A 6000-nucleotide genomic window follows, 5' to 3' on the forward strand; every position below is an offset into this window, starting at 1 on the left:
GTTCTGATGTTAAAGTGTACTTTTATAGCAAAATCTAACTATGAATTCTGGTGGCAGCTTGCTAGTGAGCATTTTGTGCATAAGATAATTTTTCATCATCTATATTGCTTTCTTGCTTACAGATTACCTACTAGTACATTTGCTTTGAACTGTGCTTTCTAATGCACAGACCTTATTTCCTATGTATGTAAAGAGGTGTTGGATAAGTCATGCACAGTAGAGCTGAGTATTGCACTGTACAGGACTTGCTAAAAACATTCCATGTTTGTAATATGGTGGAAGGTATTCTTCCTCATGTTTATCTTCCAGTCAGGGAAGCCATCGCTGAGATACAATATACCTGTATTGTCCTGACTTTCTGTTGTGGCTATGTGTTGCAGTTAAGAAGGCTGAAAAGGTGTGACAACTGTACTTAACTCTCTCATTGTGCACCCTTGTAATGCCTTATCTGCTGCTGAATTTGAGGTACTGTATCCTTGCAATACTCCCACTCTGGCTTTGTGTAACTTTTTCTCAATATGAAAGCTTACTGATGGAAAGAGACTTGATTAAGCAGTGGATCTCACTTCATGCAGGGGAAATTCCAAGTATGTTCCCAGAAAGTGACAGGATCACTTGAAAAAAAATAATAATAATAAAATAAAAATCAAGGATACCTCATACAGTACAAGTGTCAGCGTTGATGAGCATAAAAGATAGCAGTCAGCCAACAGCCTTATTAAATGAAGGGACCAAGGAACATTCCACATCTGTGTCTAGTGTTACTACTGTTGTTTTATTGTTGTGGATTCAGGCCCACTGCATGAAGCTGTTCCTATCTATCACTTCAGCTGAATAAAATCATCTAGCATTAGCAGGAATAAACTATTCTCCTCTGTTTCTGCTCCCCCTTGGCTGGCATTGGGAGTGAGTCAGTGTGAAGGTGTGTGTATAAACTCTCCATGGAGCCACACATGCTGGAATTATCCCTTATATGTTTCACTCTACAAGTCCAGCCAAAAGAAAGCAGAAAAATTATAAAGTCCATCAATCCCCTTTTCTTGATGTCAAATGGAAGGTAACTTACCTAAAAATTACCCCACTAAAGTTCTGTTGTTACTTATAAAGATGATTTTGCCAATTTCCAACAGACAGTCAAGATAATATTATCATAATAAAAGAATGGAAAGTATTAAGAATATATGGAGTAGATGAGAAGTTGCTGAACGCTGTGAAGAATATATGTGTGATGGTGCTAAGACTGCAGTGCGTGTGGATGGTGAACTGGGTGAATTTTTCTCTTTGAAGGTTGGGTTGAAACAGGGATGTGTCATGTCTCCATGGTTGTTCAACCTGTACATTGATGGGGTAATAAAAGAGGTACAAGGTAGGGTAGTGGATGCTGGAGTGGCCCTGATGAGAGAGGGTAGTGTTTGGAAACTCCCTGTACTGTTGTTTGCAGATGATACTGTGTTGTTGAGTGAAGACGAAGGGGAGCTGCAAGGCTTGGTGGTTGAGTTTGGGAGAGTGTGTAAGAAATGGAATCTAAAGGTGAATGTAGGGAAGAGTAAAGTGATGGTCTTTGAGAGAGGTGAAGTCAGTGAATGTACAGTGAGGTTGGATGGTGAGGAATTGGAAAATGTAAGTACGTTCAAGTACTTGGGTAGTGTGAAGAGTAAGGATGGAAGTTTGGAAGGTGAAGTGCTTGAAAGGGTAAAACAAGGAAGAAAGGTTGCTGGTTCCTTGAAAGCAGTGATAAGAAGTAGGGAAGTGAGCAGGGAAGTGAAAAAGTTACTACATGACAGTATTGTGATACCAACTCTAACACATGGAAGTGAAGCTTGGACGCTGTTGGAAGGACACAAGTCAAGAATGAGAGCAGTGGAAATGAGTTATTTAAGAGGAGCCTGTGGAGTCACATGGAGAGACAGGCTGACAAATGAGGATATAAAAGAGCGTTGTGATGTGGATGTGATAGGAAGCGCTAGGAGGAACACACTGAGGTGGTTTGGCCATGTGGAGAGCATGGAGGGTGAGACTGACGAGGAGAGTGTATGTGAGTGAGGTGGAGGGGGGGAGAGGGAGGGGAAGGCCGAGGATGAGATGGAGGGATGGGGTGGAGAGGTATACGAGAAAGGGGGGTGTGAGTTGGGAGCAGGGCAGTGAAATGGTGGGGGAGAGGGCGACGTGGATGCGATTTGTTTGTGGGCACCCCATATGGGATTGAGGTGTCTGGCAATAATTAGATAGATAAAAAAGAATGAACTCTCCATTGACACTGCATGATGATAATGATGATGGTCAGCTACATAACTCTACTTATGATAGAAGTTGTTATTCCTTGTACTGCACATTTCTAATTAAGGTATCAGTTCTCAGTCCATTACAGTTGCTCCCCAGCGTACAAACTTCCTGTAATTGTAACCAAGAGTTGGATGGTAACTCGGTAAGATACCAGGTCAATATTTGCTAATACCTTAGGCTGGATATATATATAAATCACTGGTAAACATTATGAACACAGGTAGAAACTGAAATACCATTACTGCACCAATTGCTAAAAGTAAGTTCGATTGTCTGTGCCATGTCATAATCTTAATAACTGTTTAGAGTATTTTTTTATAATAATTCTGAAAAGAACTTGTATCTCCAACACTTCATAACTCAAGTTTTGAAGTAGGGTAGCAACTATAATCTGTTTCTGCTCTTCCTTAGCTGGTTTTGGGAAGGAAGCAGTGTGAAGGTGTGTGTTTAAACTCTGTGTGGAGTTGCACAAAGTGGATTACTTCTATATGTACTTTACTCACCAAGTCCAGCCAAGCATCAGCAGAAACATTCAAAAGTCTTCCATTATAAGTCTTACATTGACATTAACATTATTTTTTCTATTAAATTCACTGTCATTTACAGAGAAACTTCTGCTAACCTGTTCTGTATGATGATACATATTTGTCTTCTTGCTAACTTCTGAAGATTCTAATCAGCATAGGAAGCTTTATGAACTGGAGGTGCTAGATGGATCCCTCATGAACTGCACGAGGTCTTTCCAAACCTGAGTAACGCTCTGGAGGTAGCTATGGGGAAATTTAAAAAATGTTCTCATAGTGAAGGGGTTTAAGTTATGCCAACCTGCTTGTTTCCTGCAATTACCAGTACCACTTGTAACAAAAAGGTTTTCATAGAACACATCCCAGTCTTATAACGTTTCTACTGGAGTAACTTAGTGCAATAAATTTCCAGATACTTGTATTATATGTTGATGTTGCTGTGATATGGCAATATAATGCAATATGTAGTTGTTATAGCTCTTTCACCTTAACTGGGCCCAGATTTTCATCCTATTGTAGCTTTTTTCATATAGCTCAGTGGCAGAAATAACAATGTTATAGCACCAAATACTTTCTATAGCACTTCTTTGTGACCAGAAAGGTATTCTAGTGTTAATGTACTGTTATAATTCAATATTCAAGGTAGAGACAGCAATTCTGGGCCAAAACAGAATACTGTACAGTATAAAAGAGTAGCGTAAATCATGCTTGTGCTGTATACTTTTTTTTGTTCTACCTTGGCCTGAAAGTGACATCTCCATCTTGAATCCTTAGCCATAACAAGATTAACATTAGAATATGATGCTGTCACAAAGAAATGCTATAGGAAGGATGTGGAGCCATAATATTGTCGATTTCTGCCACTCTGCAAGAAAAAAAATCAGGACCAGGTTATGGTGGAAACAAGTTTATTAAGGGTGATGGGATATTAGATGTTGGTATGTGGGGTTATGGGTTGTTAGTTATATATGGTACATAGTTTGTAATTAAACAGATAATTTTCAAGTGTTTATTGCCCTTATGTGGTAATAAACTTCTGTTTGAGTAATGTTATTTGGTATATCCAGAACTAATCAATAATCTTAATTTTTAAAAATACTAATATATGTGGGCAATTGTGTGTGTCTGTATGTATGTGCCAAAATGCAAATAGAGTGAAAGAAGAGTTCTGGACAAATATGGAAACGTACATGTAAGCGTTTGAAAGGAATTACAGTGTGTTTCTGACTGGAGATATGAATGGAAAAGTAAGGAATGTGAAGGTGGATGGTGAGTTGGTAAGTAGGGTGTGCCTGCAGAAAAGGATGACAATGGCAGTGCTCTAGTGGACATTTGTGCTGGGAGGGGGTTGATGATAACAAATATCCTCTTTATACACAAAATGATCTATTGGTATATGTGGTGAGTGATGAGAAGGGTGGGTGGTGAACTGAATGAACAGAAGGCAATAACTGATTATGTGTGTGTGGATGATAGAATGAGAAGGTGTGTAATGGATGCAAGAACATATAGAGGTTGAGGGAGTGGACTTTCTGACCACCACTTGGTGGTGATTAAAAGTCAAGGTTCAAATGATATGGAGGAATAGAAGAAGGGGAAGACAGGAGGAAGTAGTTCATACAAGAAGGGTAGAAATTTTGCAAGAGGATGGAAAATAGGTAGAATATAAGAAACAAGTGGAGGAGCGATTGAGTAAATATGATTTGGAGCAGATGGGGGATGTGGAAGGTGTGTGCAAGATATTTACAGAAGAAATCTGTGCAGCATGTGAGGTGATATGTGGGATGAAGAGAAGATGAAAGGGGATGCAAGGAACAGCATGGTGAAATGAAGAGGTGAGACAGGCTGTGGCACAAAGAAAGCATAATATAGTGAGCAGATGAGAAACAGAGACGTGGAGGAAGTTAAGAGATGGAAGAGAGAATTATATGTAGAGAAGAAGAGAGAGGTGAAAAGATTAATAAGAGAGTAAGAAGAGAGTGGATGAGGAATTTGGAAGAAATTTGACTGTAAAGTGGAGAGAATGTAAGAAAATGTTCTGGAAAGAGGTAAAGAAAGTTAGACAGGGTGATAAAGAAGTTAGTCGGGGAAAGAAAGATTAAAATGGTAGATTGCTAGTGGAGAAAGGAGAAAAAGTGAGCAGATAGAGAGAACACTTTAAGGAATTGCTGAACATAGTGAACGAAAGTAATACAAGCATGAGTGGCTGGGGAATGGCTGGGAGAAGGAGAGATGTGAGAAGAAAGGAAGAAATCAGTAGGATGGAAGTTGTAGAAGCAATGAAGAAAGTCAAAATGGGGAAAGCTCCAGGAATTGTTGGACTGTGTGATGAAATGCTCAAGCATGGGGGAGAGAGAGTAGTAGAATGGATGTGGAAAATGTGCAGATTGGCCTGGGAGGAAGGTAGAGTCCCGGAGGATGGAAAGTCAGGTATAATTATTCCCCTGTACAAAGAAAAGGGGGGAAAAGAAGTGTGTGGTAATCACAGGGGCATCTGTCTTCTTAGTGTAATAAAAAAAGTACTGTAACGTATATGGTAGGATAATTATTGACAGAGTTGGGGAAATAACAGAGGAATTAATTGGAGAAGAACAGGGAGGTTTTAGGAAGGGAAGAAGTTGTGTAGATCAGATATTCAGTCTTTGGTCTTTAGTGGAAAAGTTTCTAGAGAAGGGAATGAAGCTGTACACCACCTCCATGGATTTGGAGAATGCATATGACAGGGTGGATAGACAAGGAATGTGGAAAGTATTAAGAATCTATGGAGTAAATAGGAAGTTGCTGAATGCCGTGAAGAGTATGTATGAGAGTGCTAAGGCTGCAGTGCCTGTGGGTAGTGAAAAAGAGTGAATTTTTCTGTTTGAATGTTGGATTGAAACAGGGATGTTTCGTGTCTCCATGGTTGTTCAATCTGTATATGGATGGGGTTATAAAAGAGATACAAGGTAGGGCAGTGGATGTTGGAGTGGCCCTAATGGGAAAGGGCAGTGTTTGTAAACTCCCTGTACTGTTGTTTGCAGATGATACAGTGTTGTTAAGTAAAGTCGAAGGGAAGCTGCAAGGCTTGGTGAATGAGTCTGGGAGAGTGTATACAAAACGGAATCTAAAAGTGAATGTAAGGAAGAGTAAAGTTAAGGTCTTCAAGAGAAATAAAGTCAGTGAATGTACAGTGAAGTTGGCTAAGGAGGAAATA

This window comes from Coenobita brevimanus, chromosome 13 (assembly GCF_032717465.1).
Source record: "Coenobita brevimanus isolate Jiangsu-jjx chromosome 13, ASM3271746v2, whole genome shotgun sequence".
In the NCBI taxonomy this organism is placed as follows: Eukaryota; Metazoa; Arthropoda; class Malacostraca; order Decapoda; family Coenobitidae; genus Coenobita; species Coenobita brevimanus.